The following is a 21,099-nucleotide window of genomic DNA, read 5'->3' on the forward strand; positions in this document are numbered from 1 at the left end:
GAATTATTTTAAACAGATTGCAATCATGGGCTGAGGATAGTGATGTTCTTTCAAAGTTCCAGTACGGTTTTAAGTCAGGTTTGGGCACCGTGGAACAAGGACTTAATTTGGCCATAATAATAGGCAAATATACGGTGGCAAAAAAGGGTAACCTTTTTATGACTTTCGTTGACCTCAGTTCAGCTTTTGATTGCCTGAGCCATGAGGTCCTATGGGACACCTTGACTGGCCTTGGAATTGATCTAAACATTCTCAATTTTATTAAAGAGTTATACAGAGGGGCAGGGGCAAAGGTTCATTTTGGCAGAAGAGGAGAGTGTTCTAATAAATTTCCAATAAGGAAAGGCGTCCGTCAGGGTTGTATCTTGGCACCTTTTCTTTTTAACTTATATATAAATGGCGTGGCGGAATTTTTAACAAAACTAGAATTAGATTATCCCCAAATTGATGGCATGGCGGCCCCTATTTTATTATACGCGGATGACGCGGTTATCATGGCTAGAACCCAAGTAGGCCTTCAAAAGGCGGTTACAAGCTTTTCACTTTTTATGAGCTCTAGTGGTCTAAAAATTAATATTGGGAAAACTTTTACCATGTGCTGCTCATCAAAGACAAAGCTTCCCTGTAGCATTTTTATAGAAAAGTCTAAGATAGGACTAACTAGTACTTTTTCATATCTGGGGATTGTTTTTAATAAAAGGGAACTTGGGCAACAGCGGCCAGTACAAGGAATCTTGCATTTGCTCGCGCCTTAGGCGCTATAAAACAGTTTGCTAATAAACTGGGGGGTAGGCCTGTTCGCATACTATTGGATATTTATAAGTCCAAATGTGTTTCAACAGCCATATATGGGGCCGGCATCTGGGGAATCGCAGACTGCCGGGAAAATCAAACTAAGGAAAAAAAATTCCTGCGCTATTTTAGCGGTCCCCAATTAGACATCTACATATATTTGCCATAAGGAACTAGATTTGGTTCACATATCTGACTTAATTAAAATTAGTCCATTATTGCTATGGCATAAGATATGGACCTCTGAGGCAGCTGGCCTTAATAGAGCAATTTTGTTGGACTGCATAAAACTAGAGAGATCAAAAAATATCCAATGGATCTCGTATGTTAAGGAATTCATTATCAATATGGGACATCCAACATTCTTTAACACCCCCTCCTCGCTATCCATGATCTCCAGAAAGGATTTTAAAATAAGTTGCCTCACCTTCCTGGAGAATAAACTGTGGCTTGAGGAGAGGAGTAAGATATCCGTAATACAACATTATCTACTCGTGCAAGGTCCTGGTTTGCAGCCATATTTATCCCCTAAACACTCCAGTTATAATAGAATGGTATTAGCTCGCCTGAGAACTGGTACCTATTATAGGTTACTAACCTTCCCAGATAGTAATGATTGGTCATTAAGCCTACCAAACTGTCCCTGCGATGATCTTTCTAAGCAATCATCAATACATTGCCTCTTGTTCTGTAAATTTTACCAATGGGGGAGAAAGAGATATCTGATCCCCCTCCTTAAGACTTGGGGCTTGAGGCAGTGTAGACCTGCTTATTTGAAGATGCGGCTATTAGAAGATGAAATGACTATTAATGCTGTATCAAATTTCTTAAAATTTGCTATTCGGTGTAGATCATCTATGAATACATTTTTGATTATTTTCGGATCTAGATCTAACCCACTATGATGTACTTAAAATTGTTCATGTATTTCGATTTTTTTATTATTATTGTGTTTTAATTGAATGTATCCTTTGTGCTTTTATGATTTTAATCCTGAAATCGAATAAAGCTATCTTTGACTTGACTTGATAAATGCCTTCCTGTCATTGACACTGAAGAATCACTATGTGTATCTCATGTTCCATGTTTTCTCAGCTTTTTTAGATATTACAGTGATTCTTCACTGTGGCTAGAAACATAAAGATACATGTGTACACTCCATACATTTCTCAAAAATTTCAAATCATGATTAAAAACGTTAACATAGATTACATTTTATTCAAATTCTGAAAAATCTCGCAACAACTTAGGGCTTTCTGGTTTGTTTGGGGAAGTAGCATTTTAGAGGGTCATTTAAGCTATTTTTTCGATTTTTTAATTTTTTTTACATCTTAATGAAGTAACTTGATGTAACACAAAAGTTAAATACACTGTTCATTCAACCGAATATTCCACATTGAAGTGAACTGTGTATATGGCATAATGTCACATACTCTGATCATTCATGGCATCCAAAGATCTAGATACCATACCTACTCCAATAATAGGGGCGGCACCAGATGACACAAGGCATTTTTCCCTTAGTGGAATGGATACTGTGGAAATGTGCAGAAGTGCTCTTCACAACTTTTGAGGCTAGTTCATATACTGTATATTACTATCCCACATGAACCTCTAGCTCTTCATCCCTGTTCAACCCAAATGCAAATTTGGTCTGCAAATGCACTATATATCAAGGTTCAACCTGTATCAGAAAGTTTGCTCTATCCCCACACCGTTTTGCTTCTGTCATTCTAATCTACTGTGCCCTTGCGTTTGAAGACAACAACAGGCCTTCTATACTTCAAGTGAGATTAGGCATCAAAACCAAAGCTAATGAGTAGAGGAGCATCACCCCACTTTTCAGCAGTGAAAAAAAGGAAAAATAAAATGATAATAACACGGTATTATCATTTTATTCTTCCGTGTTGAATCCAGTTTTGGGGCAGGCTTGTTGTCATCACAGCCTGCAGGGAATGAGGAAATATGTGCACTTAAGTGTGCATGATGGTTTGGCAGTCCGCCCTAGGCCAGCCAAACTGTCATGCGCACTTAACATGTTCTCCACTGGACTGTAATCCACAGCTTGAGTGGAGATCATGCACAGACTCGCAGTCCCTGTCTGAGCTCTGAACCACGGCGCTCAGACCAATCACAACGTTGCTATCAGGCTGGTGACAGCAGTGTCGTGATTGGCTTAGGGGAGCCTGTGTGCTTCCTGCTTCCGAGAGGAGAGACGACAGAGGAGAGACGGTGGCGAGCAGAGGTAAGTGTTGTTTTTTTTTTCACCCCCTTACCCCCGGCCAGCCACCCCGTCCCGTACCAGCCACCACTAATCAGCAGGAAGCAGTGTGAATGATCATTTGAGGAGCATTGTAGAACCACTTTCATGTAAGTTATCTTTAGTAATTTTAAAACATGAACAAATAGTATTGGTAATCAAGCTTAGATGTAAGTGTGCTACTAACAAAAGTTAGCAGTGCGTTTGACCATGTTGCATTTTAAAGGCAAGTTTTAGAGCCTGCTTTATAAAACACAGGCTTTAAGGCATGTTATTCTTTTTAGAGAGAAGTGGAGTAATTTTGCCTTCGCTGTTGTACGTTGAAATTGAATTTAGTGCAATGGCCAAAAGCCACTGCAAACAAATAATACTGACTCACATAAGTGTCATCCGCGGCAATTTTACAGCAACAACAGGCTTCTTTTTAGAGCAGTGCACATGGAGCTGGGTACCGGTTCGTGGGCCTCATCATTTCAGCGATCAAGTAGCAAATATTTAATTTGGGGATTAAGACATATAGCAAATTCATAGATTTCAACCCTATTGTATGTCAAAAAGTGCACAAGCAAAAAGACACCCATGAGATCTAATCAAAATTGTGAAGTTTTGTTTTCATCATTAGGCAGAATTAATGTGTTTATGCTAGAACAGGACACAAGGTTCAGCTTTACAAAAATGAAACATGTTAGCAAGATAAAGCTAATCATAATTAACCGTTAGTCCCTTAGAATAACATGCTTTGTTATCAGTATGCTGAAGTCAGTGGGCCGCAGAGCGTTTCCTGGAAAATTGAAGGAGTCTATTCTGATACCTTAAGCCTTGTTACAACTGTGATGAAGTAATACAAGTGATCTGTTGTTCCTGGACCTAAAATCCCCAGTGCCAATAGCACAAGACTGAGCTTTACAGGGTTCGGATGCACACCCAGTAAAACCGCAGCTGGAGAGGATAGGGGCCGGGGCTGCGATCAGAAGCACAACCCGGCCTTCTTTCATCCTCTCCAGCACCATGGTGGGAGCAAGCAAGGCATCCAGGCTACAGGCACCCCCAGGCACCCCCATCCTGCAAACTGTACGAGTTCACCCCACTGACATTTACCACCAAATCAGACCAGTGGAATCTATTATTGCCAAGCACTTTAGCATTTCATGCTTTGACTGACATGTTTAAGGCAAGAGCCCCTGACAGTTGAATTAACACTGTCTACTGATAATTTTTTGCTATTTTTGCATTGAACGAATTTTAGACTTTTGTACATCCTGACGTGTTGTGCTTTACTTTGATAACAAAGTGTCCGTGTTAATGTATGCGCTGTAGCCAGTGCAGTTCCATGAAAAGCAAATACACAGCCTCACGAGTACGTGGCCTTTGTGTTCACTGGTCTAAAGATAGATCTCTGTTCTGATACTTTTTATCTCTTTGCAGGCCAGTATTTCTGCTCTGTACAGAGTGCGGACACTACCTCAGCATCAGTGATCTTTAACATAAAATGAATAAGGTGAGCTCGAAGCATAATCACAAGTTTAGCTAACGTATTATCACTGTTGCGGGTGTAGCTTCCTCAAGCTGGTCTTTCTAGCATGCTTTCTCTACACTTCTAATCGTATTCCTAGGGAATCTAATGTCAACACCTTCTCCACTTTGTTGCTGTTTATAGTGAACAGTGCTGTGGAAGAACCAGAGCACAATACATAATGTGTTTCCTTACACTATGGGTAACACCTTTTGTTAGGAAATATTTGGGGAAGGCGGTGGCTTCGTAAGCATTATTAGTTCAGTAAAGAAGATGCCATCATCCTTAAATAATATGGGGCTCATTTATGAGCCCCTGCGTCACTTTTGCGCCACCGGTGCGTCACTTTTTGTGACGCACCAGTGGCATAAAACATGCGCCATGTTGCGCCATATTTACAAAGTGACGCATCTAAGTAGATGCGTCACTTTGTAAACCCCTGCGCCACATTATACCTGCGTCCATATTATCAAGGACAGTGTTAATATTATCGCCGGTTTAGCGGCAGAAAACTGCCGCTAAAACGGGGATAATGGGCTTGATAATATGCCCTTGAGAATTCCAATAGATGTCCATGTTCTGGTGTGAACATGGGCTTCTATTGGAATTCTCCAGGGCCTATTATCAAGCCCATTATCGCTGCTTTAGCGGCAGTTTTCTGCCGCTAAACCGGCGATAATATTAACACTGTCCTTGATAATATGCCCCTAGTCTGGTGTTAGAGCGTACTCCTCTTGTTCCCAAACTGCAAGAAGTGGAAATTAGAATTTGTTTGCCAACATTCTGCCTGGAGAACTGAGATCAGGCACAGAGCAAGGTCACTGTCAAAGCTGTAGAGTCAACGTTGATTCACCTGTCAACCTCAATTTGCCAGTTTGTCCAGTTGACGGTGATCCAATAAAATCCGTGCATAGATGGCTTCATCGGAAATGACACCAAGCAGCATCAATCAGCATTGAGGCCCTCCTGGGCACAGACTTTGGACTTCACCCACTGGGAACTTTCCTGCCTTCGTCGACTACCTCACAGAGACCCTGCTATTTAGCAGCTCACCGTTGTTGAGCCCCACTTCAGATCCAGTTTGCACCTTGTCCTCCGGCGACTTGTTGACAAGCAGTTTTTCTTCATAAAAGTTTTAACTTTTGACTTTGAACCGGTTGAGTGCAAATAGTGATATGTGCTTTTTGGCACTGTTTGATTTCCAACTTTAAAAGTTCACATATATAGATCTACTCATTGGATTTTTGTTGTTTTTGTGTTATTCTATTTCTTAAAATATACTCTATTTTTCTAAGTTGGTTCGGGATGATTCTTGTATTGGGTTTTCATTTTGTTATAAGTATGAATGCTGCATAAATACTTTACACTTTACACTTTCTGGTTGGCTGATGCAGTGCCCTAGTCAGGCAGAACCTACCACTCCCATCAGGGGTAGGTGATTCTATTCACTGTATAACTTGCGCTCACCCTTGGTAGCATGGCACTCAGCAGTCAGGCTTATCACAGAGGCAATGTGTAACGCATTTGCACGACGCTCTTACACAATAAATACACTGAGTGTCACAAAAGAGATTTCACATGTGGTGTATAAAAATAAAATGTGGGTTCAACACACATATTAATTAACACAACATGAAGATCATGTATTTCTGGTCATAAATCACATTTGGAAATATTACTAACAGTGCTGTGCCCAACAGTTTTAAAATGACATCAGTAGTATGTACACTTGGGAGAGATTGTACTTTATCCCCCAGCACCCTTATGCGCTGCAAAACGTTGTCAGAACTAGGCCCTCCTTGGCAATTATTACAATTCAATACCACATAGTTATAGACTGATCACAATGATATCAGAAATGTGTATGCATAGATAATTACAGCACTTTTAAACAGCATCGTGGGCCAAGGCAGCATGGGTAAAAACCAATGTCAAGCGTAGTATTCTTTTGGCAAGGAATCAACGTGTAAAGCAACACCATCATGTGGTGCAATTATTAACAGGTGCTCCTCATGCAATCACTCCAACACACTCGCTCAGTACCGCTGTGTGGGGCAACAGATATCAGGCAGGTCCATATGGAGCACACTCGCAAACACACGCACACAGCACCGTAATGCGGTGCAACTGATATCAGGCAGGTCAGTTGATAATACAAATGTGAAGCCCGTGGCTTAAGCTCTTCTCAAGGTGGGGGTAGGTAGAAGGGCTAATTAAGCGGCAGTCTACAAATGGGGGTTTTGCCCCCACTCAGGAAGTTCACCCACTGTATACGGAGCAGAAGCGGGCTGAGGGCAAAAGTCGTTCAATCAAAAGATTCCACAATTTGCCTTCCAGCACCAGCCCAGTTCTGTGAAACACAGGGAGGTCATCCAGTTTCTTGACCCGCTTTTGATCTCTCTTGGAAGCGCTCATCAGCTCAGTCCATTTCTCTCACTACCCAGACCCAATCCAGGCAAAACTACCTGGCACCGAGAAGTCGTCAGGCCGGGTTGAGGAGAAGTCAGTTGATCGGCCACGCTGAGGGCATAAAAGGAACAATTGACAAATGGGGAGTGAAGCAGGGGAGCCTCTCAGAAAAAGCACACACGTCGATTGAAATAGCACACAGGCAATCTGAGGCACAATAGAACACAAATTTGCTACTCTGCACCCACCTAGAAATTAGGCAGAACGTCTGGTGTGCGTTGATACGAGTCGCACCAGACAGTTCCGCTCTCACACAAGGAAGAGTTGCAAACTTAGTACCTCTTTGGAAATGAGGTACAACGTCTGGTGCTTGTTGATATGAGTTCTATCAGACAGTTCTAGTCACACACAATGAACAGCTGCGGGTTCCATACATCCCTGGAACTGAGGCACCATGTCTGTTGCACATGCATATGGGTCACAGCAGACAATACCGGTCACACACAACAAAGAGTTGCAAATTCCGTACCTCCCTGGAAATGAGGCACAAAGCCTGGTAGACTCTGATATGGGTCTCACCGGACAATTCTGGTCACACAGACAGGTGCATGTTAAACAGTGCCACATGAGGAAGAATGAGGCACTACTATGGAGATGCCCACCCTCCTACGATTGCAACCTGTGAATCGGACACCACACGCAATGATCATTTAGTCGGCATGAAGGACCAGAACCTTTTGGACCTGGCGGCGCAGGGTACGCCTTAATCTCCTGGGTTCTCCTGCTTAGCTACACAGAGACACAGGGACACTCTGTCGGCGTAAAAGATCAGATTTATTAGCTGCAACTAGTACAGTTGTCCCAGAAGTACACAAGGTAGGTTCTTAGGAGACTGCCACTTCACTCTGTGGCGTACAATCTTTTATAGCATGTATGAAAAATATACATTAACCAAATACACACCCAGAGTACATAAGAAAGAACCAATAAGGAAAGTTGGAAAATAGGACAGAACCAATAGGAAAAGTTTAAAAACAAGTGTCAGATGACTCGAAGAAACCTTTCCTTCAACTGTGTTTGTCACCCCTCCTTCAAACTAATTCATTAACGGATCTACAACTAACTTGCAGGTGGCGAAATACGTTTGTGTGTGGGGGAGGACAGTTGTGAAATGAGAGAAAGCTAGCAGAGGACAGCGAAGGCCAAACGATAAGATAAAGTCAGAAAAGAATAGTGTGAGCCAACAGATAGTTGAGACGGGGATTAGAAAAACCAGACAGGGATTAGTGTACTCGGCCAAACCTAACACCAGCTTTTCAAATAGAAGGTTAATTTTAACACGAAGCTTGCAGAAAAAGTAGAAAAAGACTTCGACCGTCGTGCTGCCTGAGTGAGGGCAACACAAGATGGCGGCGAAGCACAAAATGGCGGGTTGATACGATCTCAATCGAAAATCGAAGTTCCTCAGGCATGTCACATGAGAGAGATCAATGAAGCGGGCCATGCTGGATCCCACAACCGGTGAATCTGCTCACCACCAACAAAATGATTATGCGTGCTGAGGGCCCACACAATGCAGGGGCTGCACTCTTTGGATGCGGGCAATACTTTTGCCGCTCTGCATTAAGCAATCCTGTCTCCAGGCACAACACTTAGTTGCATGCTCGCGCTGCGCTACCAGTTGGGATCCAGCAGATGATGAAGGGCACTTAAAAGGGCACTGATCACCAGGTGTTACATGTAGATGGTGTGGGTCCCTCACAGGAGGTCTTTGATGTGCCTGAGACCTCCACAAGAGAAAAAGGGGCAAGCCAACAAGCCCCTACATAGCCAAACAGCAGGAGGTAGTCAACCTGGCCAGTCACTATTCAAGAAGGGTCCATGGTCCCAATGGTTCCAATGGCAGTAATCCTCCTTGTGCAGAACAGATCCCTGTGGCAATGTGCCCCACAAAGCTCCAGGATGTCCCCAAAAGTGTATCTCTGCCCTGCTGAAGTATGGTACAATTAGTTGTACTTGGTGGGCCTTTGAAGTAGGAGATGGTTCAGGGGGCTCCCTTTGAACCACACATGTCTCCCCTAATTTTCAGTCCTGTCTGCCACTAAGCTGTTGAAATCTTTAGTGGGGCCATGATCTGGCCTCCCAGAGGCCAAGTGTCAAAACAAATCCCTCAAATCTATCCAGCCAGACCCTCAAATGGCAGAGGCCTGTCATTCCAGTTGCATGCCCAATGTTTATGTCTGTTGCTGGGAAATATACAGATGTGCTCCCCCAGCCCCCAATATGGATTGTAGTCAAACTAAAAGGAATACAAAGAGTTTTAGAGCAGAAAAATGGCCACTTTCTAGAAGTGGTATTTCTACATTATTAATGACAAATCCACCTTTACCACAGGAAATGGTTTGTCATTGTGAATCTAATGATAGAAAATATTAAGAGGCTGTTCCACTGCAAGTCACTTTTGCTGCTTGAAGTAATTTCAACCATTCCCTCATGTTAACCTTTGGGAAGAGCAAACCTCATAGGTGGTGAAGACACATATGGGTATTCTTCACTACCTGGGCAGGAAACACATGTGTGTAACTTCCCTGCCTTTAGCCTGCTACTTGCTCTACCACTCAAGACTTATCCTAGAGGTGCTCTCTTGTTGGTGCAAGGTCTTCTCAAGAGTGGCCAGAGGTTTAGAAAGGCCAACCCGAACAAGAGTGAAAGTGTGCATTTATAGGCCTGCAATGGCAGGCTTCAGACATGTTAAAAAACATCAAGAAAGCACCACTTTCTAACATGTGTCTGAAGGGCACGTGCTTTTTCACACTGCATTTTCAAGAGGGAAAGTGCCCAGAGCCCTAAGACCACTAAAAGATAAATCAGCGAAACCACGGTGTTGTCCCATGGGAAGAGCCGACGTCCTAGGTAGGGAAAACCCACATGGGGGTTCTTCACTACCCGTGCATGGAACACCCATGCAGGCTTGATACATGTTTGAGTGGCTCTTCTGGTGGGTGTCACATTCAGTGATGCATCCGACCACTAGCCAGTACAGTACCTGCCTTGCGTACGTTGTGTACCTTTTTCCAGCGCACTCACAGGTACAACATTTAAACCAATCAAGTAAGCGCCACTTCCTAGCATGTGTAGGAAGGCCGCACGCATTTTCACTCTGCATTACAGTGGAAAAGTGCCCAGAGTCGTTAGGCCACAAACAGAGAATCAGCAAAACCAGGAAGAAAAAAGCAAAGCTTTTTAGGGAGTTCCACTAAGAAGGGTTAGGTCCACCACATAGCCTCTAAGTTACAACGGACTGCTTTTAAGGTGGTGACACAATAAAAAAAATACAAAAAAGGGAGCAACCCTTCCCCTCCAAAGAAGACTGAGTTTTTGAACACTCACCTAGCCTAAAATCTCCCCTCTGTGACAGACTATTCCAGTATGTATTTAAATTTGACTACTAACAATTTAATTCCTAATTAACCATTCCTGCATACCACAAAACATATGATAAATTCACTAACAAGTTATATAAAATAATATTTCTTTTTTGTTTTAAAATGCATACTTGAAAATAATTTTTAAATAAGATTGCTAAAATGTTGAAAAAATCAATAATGTTCAAGGTACAGAAATAATCACAGTACTGAACATTCCTTTACTCATTTCATATTCCACCAATTTTTCGTTAACAATGAACATTACCCATAAAATGTCATAAGACTGGACCCAGCATTTTGGTGGTTTTTTTAGTTTACCCCACCTTCTTTGGAACAAAAAAAGTGAATAATTGAAACTAATAGCAAAACAAAAGCATACTCAAATAACTCATGTTTAGTCATATTTCATTTTAAAATAACACCATGCTCTTCACAGTCGTCTTTGCCACCTTATCATTGGCTGATTGAGGACCGAGCTAATCATAGATAATTCATGTATATTCATATTTCCTTTTAAATTAACATAATGTTCAGCACACTCACTTTTGTTGTTTTATCATTGGCTGAGTGGAGACCCTGGACTGAGTCAATCATGTCAGTGTCTTTCCACAATAGGCTCTCGGTTGTCCTGAAACTCATTTCATCTCCTTTCATCAGGGATTCCTTCACTATAAGATACTCCACCACTGTGTAGATCAAACTTTTGTTTTTGGCTTGCTTGAGGTTACAGTATCCACACCCCTTATATTAGTACACTCTGGGAAATAAAAGAAACACTTTGGGGCTTATTTAAAAGCCGCTTGCGCTACTGGTGCTTCATTTTTTCCCATGTTAAATGTGCTGCACTGGCAGCGCAAGGGTCTTGTAAATAAGCCTCTGTGTGTTGCTGTACTGTAATCCGTCACCCTGGGAATAGATTCTGGGGCATATGTACAAGGGAAGTGGCAGAGTGAGGCGTAAGCCTTCCTGGCTTAATGCCTCACTCCGCCATTTCAGAAACGCAGAACTGCACCATATTTACAAGAATGTGGTGCAGCCCTGCATTTCCCCCTGCTTTGGTGCACCACTTTACAGCCTAGCACCAATGCAGGCACCCTTGCACCATAGTGCAAGGGTGTCTGCATGCAGGGCAAGATTGTTTCTGTGCATGGAGAACCCCTTTCCTGCACATAGGCACTCTTTAAATGCCACTGATTAAGGCAGCACACACAGAAGTTGCAAAACTGCATTTAAAAAAATTATATTGTTTATGTACAGGAAGGGGGTCCTTCCTGTGCATAAACAATCATTGGCCTTTTGCTGTTATACACCAAATAGATCAGTACTCACAATTTGTTGTTGCATAAAATATTGTCTTTTCTAGTCAAAGCAAAGTTAGTCAATTATGACTTTCAATTCTTTAACAACATTGTATCCATATATCATAATAAGTTAAATCAAGATCATTCAGACTTGTTGTGTTTAGTTAAATTATTTTATTGAAAGTATGAAAGATATTCACAGAAGTGTAGTCAACGCGTTTTGTCCCTTCTCCCAAGACTTCTTCAGGGCTATAAAACACAGATAACATATACACTTAATTTAAAAACATATTTGCACAACAAGCTTAAAAAACCACAGAGCATAAAGCTCTAAAGTATTATTGTGACACATAATTCACTTATTTGTGCATATTATATAAAAAATATAACCCAAAGACATATGTGTATTTAATAGTCCTCTTTGAATTGGTTATAGATTAGTTATCCATCCAATATTGGACTATCACATTTCAAGTTTATACATGGTAATGTTCATTGCATCAGCAGATACAGAGTCCTCTAAGTAAAGAATAAATGAGTGCCATGCTAGAGACATTCATTTGCAATAATATAGCTAAATAGCACTATTTCTTACACCATTCAAATTTTGATGTTATACAAAACCAGTTCATAGTTACATTTTCCATAGCCCAATTTTCTTAGCTTTTGCATTACCTCTCCTAATGGTAGAAACCAGGGAAGAGAAAGACAAGATCATAACTATCATTTTTTACAATTAACTCACAATCTTCTATTAAAGTTGGAAGGAATGATCACTGTTTCTAGATGTGTCTATTTAACAATGAGCAATTACTCACTTCGCCCTCTTCGACATAGAGGCTAAGTACCAATATACAGGGGCATACAACATTCACCCATGTTCACATTGAATAACCGAAGAATCCTAAAAGTGATTTCACAAATATATTATCACAACTCTATTTTCATGACTTAGGGCCAACTTTCAAAAGAGTTTTTATTTACCACTGATTTGCCCAAACAGACCTCAAATAAAAGTATTTGTTCTTATTGTGGGTAAAGTTGATTCGATTAAGCAGTCTTTCCAGTTTTAGCCCATGTCGATAGGGGCTTGTGCATATGCCCCTCAGTGTTAAATATGATGCACGACGTTTGAACTCTCATTTTCCAGGGAGTGGACAAACAGTAACATATTTCATCTTCCATTTATGCACTAAACGAATCGCTCATTAAAGTTGCTTCTGTAAAAATAATTATAACTTATTTAATCTCCCCTATTATTGTATGTGCTAGGTTCCTAACGGTTGATGGATTGTAATTGAATACAAAGCATAGCAAGTCTCTTTGCTACATCATGAGAATGACCGCACAAAATGGTATCTTCCGTTCGTGTGTCTGGCAAAACAAGCTTGACAGCTAACCTCAAAATTACTCACATATAAATTTGAGTACTATTTGCAGACTAGTTTTTGGCAAACTCCCCTGTGTAGGTGATTGTCATAATAAAGTACTATGTTCTAACGTACAATGATTTTAATAAAATATTTTTTGACTTATTTTGCCATTGTTATAAAACAAATCTCAGTTTGACGATGTCATTGAAGCCATTTGGTTGTAAACTGTTAAGCTGTCTAGCCCAAAAATATTAACATTTCAACAGCAATATCTCCATTTGACTCCTCTCTCTGCCATATATGCTTTGTCTATAAATTGGAATCTTATATTGCTAAGTTTGCATTGTACCTCCCTTTAGTGTATTACAACATATGATTTGATATTATTGGTACGAATGGGGCTATCATGATCATTGCACTGTACCTTTGCTTTCCTCGTGGTTTTAACCCTTTAATATTTTTCTACGTGGGCAATTAATCAAATAGGTGCAATATGTGTTGTCGCAGGAAACTTATTGCTTTGTTTTGATTTTTTCACACATATTGGTGTGCTGTATTGTTGCTCCTTTGATTATATTTGTAATGTTGACATTGGCAAAAGCTAATTTTTAATATTTGGTTGACTACCAATCAATTTCATGGTATAATACATAAGTGCTTATTTCAGTAAAAAGCTATCAGATAGTAGCCTGCTGCTTGTAAAGGTGAGAAAATTATTTTTTTCTAAATCCGTGGTAAGTGGATCAAAAACTTTGTGGCCTGTCACCCATTTCAACTGCCAAACAGCTCAAGAGGCTCTAATTCTGCGCGTTGAAGAATGCACAGAAGGAGACATTCTTGTGTCTTCCTGGAATTTCAGGGCAGGACAATGTTATTTCCTAAATGGTAAATGCATTAATTTAATTAACTCCTCATGGAGCCTCAAAGGAAGTTACCTAGTCCCGTCTTGTAGAGCACCAGGAGAACACTTCAGGCTGGATAAAACCTTCACTACTGGGGAAGTTGCTTTCAAAAGCACTGTCACAGAGCTGAACAATGTAGTTACCTAAATGTGTTTATCATTAAGGTAAATATACTGATTAACACCTCACAGTGAGATGAAAAGTAAATGTGGGGGATTTCAGCAGAAGAAAACACCTACTGTGCTTAGGCTATTGCTCTTGATCCACCTGAGGGGATCAACCGATGGCGTTCAAAGGAGGCTCACCCACTGAGATTTCAAGTGGCATGCTTCATCCGAGAGTCCTCGTCCAGATACATAGTGTATCTGAATGGGCTCTACCTTACAGGCCAAGGAATCTCTTTGGTTATTGGGTGGGATCCTGGATTTAAAATAGTGTAGGGTGTCTTGAGGGTTAATTTTATTATCACAGAGCACCCCTAAAAACGGGTCTTGATTCACAAAAAAATTAGTATCCTCTGTATCCCGTGGTCAACATGTTTCAGCCATTACAACAAAGCCTCACAGGGCTTGTCGGCTTTTGCTAGGACCTTAGAAGGATCCCATTAGTATTCAATTTGAGTGCATTCAGTTGAGAAACTTCCATACACCATACTCATACATGCCGAATCTATGCCTGCATTTCTCTGTTGGTATGAGTGAGACAGAGATAAATATTCAAGCACAACATCATTACAGGAGACTGGAGCAGAGGAGCCGCAATCGACTGGCTGATGGATGGCTGGCTCTCTGGCTGATGGGGTGAGTGGGGAGATGAAGAAGGTTTGGAAAGGAAGTGGCTGAGAAAGGAAAGAGGCAACGTTTGGGTGGAAGTGAGCAGAGTAAAGAGATAAACAGAAGCTAGGAGAAGTAGTGGCAGAGCAGATGCTGAAAATGGAGAAGGGGATGCTGGGGTGAGTGAACGGAGGAGTGGGTGCGCAGAGAGAAGAAGAGTTGAGAAAGAGTTAACAAGTCTTAGCAGACAGGTTGAGGATAGGCTTAGAATGTGGAGTTGTTAAATAAAAATTAAATGCTAGGGTGCAGAGGTTGGGGAGCCAGAGTTCAGAGAACATCCGCGACATTAGAGGCTTAGAAGAGTTTAAGCAGAGCTATAGGGAAATATATGGGGAGAGCATGAATGAGGAAGAGGTGAGAAGTGTGCAAGGCAGATGCGTTTCAAGGTGTAAAAGGAAAGAGGGATGCCGGGCAGCTTGAAAGAAGTGAAGGATGGTGAGAAATTTGAACATGGGGAATTGATGAGCAAGAGTCAGAGGGAGTTAGAGCACGGGAAAGTGACTAGATCAGGGGTTGGGGACGAAGATCATAGATACTGGAGAAGGTAAGGGTTACGGGGAGAGAGACATAAGAGTGAAATGAGAAAAGTGTCTTGCGTTTAGAAGGTAATAGAATATGAAGAGAAAGGTAGAGGATGCTGGCGATCTTGAGGGGTTTTATGAAATACATCATTTTGAATTGACAGTGGTATTCTGTATTACATTATGTGTTGGAGGTGTGCACCTGTTTCTGCCATTTTTGAAAATTTTAAGAACCGCCTGTTTAGGAAACTATTTGTTTTATCTCAGCACTAGGGGTGGGCGGAATTTGCGTAATCGCGTTACGCAAATCTCCGCGAAACGGTAAAAAATCTCCGCGAACACGCAGAAATTCCGCGAACACGCGGAATTGCTTGTTCGCGATACTTTTTTCCTGTTCGCGATCGCTGTTTGCGTGCTCGGGGTGAAATATCTCGCGAACACGCATATTGAGAACGCGAACAAGCAAAAAATTTCGCGAAGTCGCGGAACGCAGATTTTTGGGCAATTTCGCGTTCTCCGCGGAACGCGAAATTACCCAAATTCCGCAAATTCCGCGAACGGAACGGAATTTACCGCCCAGGCCTACTCAGCACCTAGTTTAGTTGCCCGGTGTGGTGTTGGCTCTGTATAAATATATGTTTTTATATTAATTGCCGTGTTAGGTGCCACCTGATAAATTCTTAAACTGATGACTGAGGACAGTTTCAATTTTTCTGGTTGGGAAGCTTCATGCCCACCCCACAGCCACTTTATTAGTAGCCTTGATGTGTTTGACCCCTGCTAATTTGGGGGAAGCATATTTGTCCTGTGCGGTAGATGGAAGTCCCCCCATCCTTCCCTGTGCATGAATAGGCTTGGTTTTGATGCATAAAACATGCTTGCCTGCTAACATCTACATAATGAGTACTCGCAAACATTTTCCCAGGGGCAACAAAGTATGGTCTCTATTGTGTCCCAGGGCCTCATTGATGCCTCAGGGTGGGAGTAGGGCTTTGCTGGAGATGTTGTGGCCATGGGACGCAAGGCAATGTTGGTGTTTGGGAAGAACAGCATGCACATGGTGTTGTCAGTGAGTCATGAAGCTTTTAGGACTTTTATTCCATATTGCGCTCTAAATTAGGCCCCATGTCTCTAAAAAGACTCATAGATTTGAAAATCCTGTGTTATGCTATATTTGAATGGCTATCCCTCTACCGCACCTTAAGGTTAGCCTTATCTACTTGCTAGCACTATCTTTGAAGAGTCAAGTGTAAAAAAGAAGTAACTTTATTATTGCATAGCATGAAATAGAATTGCATAATGTGAAACCAGAAATCCTAGAATCAATCCCGGTTTCCCCATCTGGCCAAATAGTGCGATCCTCGGCAATTGCTTTATTCCATGTTGCCTCCTTTCCCCTTATTATCACATGTAAGACCACTTTAAAATACATGCGCTCTGAATATGCACTGTTCACAACCACAGTGTTGTCCATGCATGATAACAACCCAAGCCACCCAGAGGGCTCGACATGACAACTGACTTCCCTCTAAGTTCACTATTGGTATTTTTGTAGGGTGGGAGTAGGTACATAGGTAAGCATGTATGTTTCTTCATTCATTTTTGAAAACTATCAATTAAAAATAAACTTCTCAATATACTGATTAATCTGCTGTACTAAGGTGAAACACTTCTGCATGCTAATGAAATACTCTTTAAAGATTATTTGTTATATTTTGAAAAATTGGTTGCAAGATGTATTAAAAAATGAATGTTTCTAAAGTTGTTAGTTGCAGCGTACCATATTTGCATCTTTTCTTTTACTTCAGTAAACTGTAAATAAACTCTTCCCCGTTTATTTAATATATTGCTGAAAGTTAGTTCTCTCTCAAGTAAAATTCATTCCAGTGCTGTTCAGCAGGAGTGCATATGTTAAGGTCAGGAGGGCCTCATGCGCCCCTGGGCCATACTTTGAGTATCACTGATCTACACTATTAAGGGCAGTATGTATTGCCAGCCACTGCAGTACATCATTCTACTTGTTCTGACTTGTAAGTCTGAATAGTATTTGCTTCTATTGTCTACATAAGTCAATTTTGTGATAAATTGAAGTTCTCTTGTTAAATTCGTATTGCATATTTGTTTTAGAATTTATTTTCAGTTTTACAACATCAAAACAAAGTGGCAATTCCTTATCATGAATGCAATTACAATATCACTAGGTGAGGTTGGCAGAGATGGGCACACATTCTGCGATGTTCTGATTTTCCTACCTGTTTTCCCACTGAAAAGGGCGTGATACAGGAAGGGGGCCTACTCCTGACAGCAGGAGAGGCTGGAGGTCACGTTACAAAGGCGACAAGGCTTTTGAAGCTCCCTTGCCACAGATGACTCTACCTGACCTGGGGTGGTGTGAACTCCTCTGCCAAGGAAAGGCATTGTTTCTGGGCCCAGGGAGCTAATGCTCCCACCCCAGTGGTCCAGAATCCTGCCTTGTGGTGGCAGGCTGGTGTTCACCAGTCATACACCCACCAGCTGTTGGTTTGGTTCAGGGGTCCCCTCTAGAAAGGACTCCTGAGTGCATGAAATAATAAATCTGACACTGTATTCAGTGCACTTTTATTATTCCAAGATGTTTGATATCAAACATCACAGGATTCACTAAAGTCATTATGGTGCTAGGAAACTCGTAATTACCAGTTTCTAGAACATATACGCATGATGACTTTATTGGGCACTTATAATATCTAAGAATGGCTTTAGATATAATAGGGGCCTGTCTGCTCTTGCACATAGGTCCTCACATGAGGTATAGGGCACACTGCCTTAAGGTTGACTTACCTAGGCCTCATGTCGTGCTGGGCAGGCATGGCACACACACAGATGAATGCCATGTCAACTCTTCACTTTTAGCTACAACCCGGCATCTAGGCTACAATGACAGTGGTGCCTGTTTCTGGTCGTAGGTCTCTGAAGGTGGCATAATACATGCTGCAACCCTCAGAAGCCTTTCCCTGGCTACCATGCCCTTGGTACCATAGGTACCATTTACAAGGGTATTGCAAGTAGGCCAGAGTTGTGCCAGTTGTGGAAACAATGGTACAGGCTACGGAAAGAACACAGGCACTGGGAACCTCATTGGCAGGTACCCAGGGCACACTCAGTCAAATTGCATCAGGTAGCTGGCAAAAGGTTAAGGGGCAAGCATGCAGAAAGGGAACTTTCCTACACATGGTGATTCATTATCAAGGGACCGTGGTGTACCAGATAGTCATCACCTGCCATTAGTTCCCTCTTAGCCATGAAAAATACCTTTCTAAACATGTCTGATTTTAAAACTGTGCTTATCCTAGGTACTCACATTTAGTAGTCAGTCTGTCACAAACTCAAAAGATAAGGAGCAAAGGCATTACGACAACTAAGGGCCAGGTGTACTATTAAATTGCATGTACTAGTCTCAATTTATGACCAGTATTTTTCCTACCTATGTGGACCCAAACTATGTACACATTCTAAATCTGAATGAGTCACAATTAATATTCAAGAGGTAGGTCACAAATGGCGACTCGATTTGATTGGACACAATCACAGGGATAATGATCTGCAAGGGTCAGCAGACCACCATGTCGCTGATAACTTTTCAAATGAAGATTGTTTTTGTTTTTTTAAATCAGTCATTTTCCTTAAAATAAATGGGGCTGAACTCATGTCAATTGGACTTTTGAAAGGGATACCCCCAATATGCCTTCCAAGTAATGAATCATGTTAGAAGCCATTCAAATATTACTGATTCCTAAAATGGGTTTAGCAAAAAATATTTTTTCTGGCATACACAGCTATTATGTCTGTTTGTGACCATAAAAACGTTTATACAACTTGCTTCATATCTGCACAAGATCAGACCGTTTGGTGAACCTGAAGAACCAAAACTACAATTGTTACTTGTTCCCAGAATCTTGGCTTTTGCACTACATTTTGATGAGTGAACCAAAAGACAGGGTTCCGTCTTCAAAGACATAATATCCAATGAGCATGTGTTGGGTTCCAATCCAGTTCTATTATCACACACTTCTACAAACTCTAAGCCGAATTCTAAATGTATCCAATCTTGTAAAGATAACCAAAGACAGAAAATAAATGTCTAAGATTACACAACTTAGTCTCATTCGAAGACCAGGATTAAAATCCATTCCCCTTGGTTCCACAGCTTCCAAAATGCTCACTAGAGTTCTGCATTGAGTGTTGTTCTGATAGCGAGATGCAAAGAAGGCTGTCTCTAGGGGTGTGACACTGTTGGTGGCCAAGCCCAAATTTTAATGTAGCATTTATTATCAGCATATTTTCTAAAAGTGGTAAAGGTGTGGTTAGTCATTAAAAAGATCTTTCTAGGCCCTTCCCTCTTCTAGTCCTCCACTATCCTTTTGAATCCAAATAACCGACTAACATGTCCATCTTTCAAATAAATTTCATATTTCCCCAGACCAATTCACCACTAATTCTTTTTTGGTTCTAGAGTAATGTGCTACTTGCCTAAAAGTGCTTCAACACCTCATCAGGGGTAGCAAGTGATATATAAATGCAAACCTTTTCCCTCTTCTATCAGTTCACTCTCCTTCTCAATCCAAATACCAGACTAAATTATGCACCACCCTAATTAATTTCATATTTCACTATGCTGATTCACCACTAATTCTTTATGGGTTCCAGAGTAGTATGCTACTTGTCGAAAAGCAATTTGACGCCTCGTCAGGGATAGTAAGTGCTATATAAATGCAATTACAGTACAATACAATTCCAAATATCTGTCTGTATCCTTATACATGTCTCCAAGTGATCACAGTGATTATTTCACATCAAGCAGGACCAGTGTGTAATCAGTAAAGTGTGATTCTCCATCACAGTTACTCTAAAAATGTGCACATGCACAGTATGCACTAGATTTGTATACAGTGTTCAAGTTTTTTCCTTCAGATTACCAAGATATTGTACGTGCTGCACACATAATGCATGCAAATTGTGACTTTTGCTCATTTTACTTACTTAGATCCATCCTATTTAGAGCTCCAAAAGGCCAAGGAGTTAGGTAAATCTTATAGTCAAACTCTGTGAACATTTAGGTAAAAATAACATTCATAAGAGTGTCAAGGTCTAGGTTGTCCTAGTCGTGGGACCAATCAAATCCTCTTGTTATGCTCCACTTACTTCGTCAAAGGACTCTATCTGGCTGTGAACCCATTTGGTTCTATCTTCCCCGCATCTTAGCATGGGTATCTTTTCCTTGCCTTAAATATGCAGCATTCCTCCAAGTCACATGACCTAGGTGTGCCTTCAACGACGATGTGCTGCTATCTCATTGGTTGACCGTCACAGGAGGCTGCCTATTCATTTTCTTATGTGTCAAAAAACACTCAAATGTTCGGTATAGAGACTCCCATGTCTTAAACATTCTAAGGTTATCCCTTTTATTAATGAAGGTCTGATATTAAGTCTCTCTGGGGCTCTAACTTTCTTGTATTGTCTGTGTACTGGGTACATCGGTGGGTAAATACATAGACTCAAGATATATAAGGGCTACAACTCATCATGTGGAAGAATTAATATGAAAATATAGAAATATAAAAAGTGGGAGGGGTTTGTAGCCCACATTACAACTAGTCTTGTTATGCGAGGAGGTTACCCTATGATGAAGCATGCCACCTCCGGGTGGGTGAGGAAATCCATCCTGTAAAAGGGATATCCCAGGACTCCCTCCTTAGTTCAGACCCGGGGTCAATTTAGTGTTTTTGAT

The sequence above is a fragment of the Triturus cristatus genome, chromosome 3_1, assembly GCF_964204655.1.
Source record: "Triturus cristatus chromosome 3_1, aTriCri1.1, whole genome shotgun sequence".
Taxonomy (NCBI): Eukaryota; Metazoa; Chordata; class Amphibia; order Caudata; family Salamandridae; genus Triturus; species Triturus cristatus.